The sequence below is a fragment of the Penaeus monodon genome, chromosome 30 (genome assembly GCF_015228065.2).
Source record: "Penaeus monodon isolate SGIC_2016 chromosome 30, NSTDA_Pmon_1, whole genome shotgun sequence".
Lineage (NCBI taxonomy): Eukaryota > Metazoa > Arthropoda > Malacostraca > Decapoda > Penaeidae > Penaeus > Penaeus monodon.
Window position 1 is genome coordinate 31,037,114 of NC_051415.1, and position 1,001 is coordinate 31,038,114.

Here is a 1,001-nt window from a genome sequence, read left to right on the forward strand (position 1 = left end):
ATATCTACATGCAAGTACACACACCCAAAAAAAATGACCTAAAGAAAAATTATTTTTTTTTTTAATGAAATTACTTTTCTCTTTCGCCTTTTTTGTTGTAGGGTTTTCGAATAGCAAAAGCTTATGATGGCTTTAGCAATTAAAGTTCAAAAACTCATTGGAAAACAAAAAAGAGCAAAGAAAAGCCCTACGCTAAAATACTGTGAAAAGGCGTTTCCCCTCTCGAACCCCAAGTCTGGACGGGGTTTAAAAAACGTCTGTGCGTAGAAAGGGGGAGGAGGGGGCCCGCGGCGAGACGGGACAGAGGTGCGGTGTAGTACAAACCCCAAATGACTTGCAACCCAAACCCACCCCAGCGTACTGTACCCAAATACTAAACGGGGGAAGCTGGTGCCGTGGGGGTTTTTTATTCGGAAGGGGGAAATTTAATGTGGTTTAGTAGAAATTTTGTGAATAACGAGTTTTCATAAAAAGGTAAAAAACAACAGAAAAATGAATTAAACACCGTATATTTCTTTTTTTTCATAAGAGGACGGTAGATTCTGACCATCACCAAACCCAGCAGGGATATTAAAAAAAAAACGACTAACAATTTAAAAACAAACACAAGGCAGCGAATACCACAAAAACCCCTTGGGGAAAACCTTGACAGCAACGACCCGAAATCCTGGGTTAATCTGACAGGGGAGGGGGCCCCTGGAGGGGGCGAAAACGAGTTGTAACGAATCATGACCCAAAGCTCACGACCACGTTATCCCCGCCAGCCAGCGGGACCAAAAGGGCTTGCTGTAGGCCCCCATATGGGGGTTTTTTGGCTTTTTTTTCCATGAAGATTCGAAAACTGCCGGGAATTTGGTACAAAAAAGGGTACCTTAAAAAATGCCCTGTATTAATTTTTTTGGGGTGTTATGGTTATGACGTCTGTCTGTTTATGTTGGGGTTGTCTTTGTTTAAATTGGTATCTGTGTCTCATTCCTCCAAAAAAGAAAAAAAATAAATAA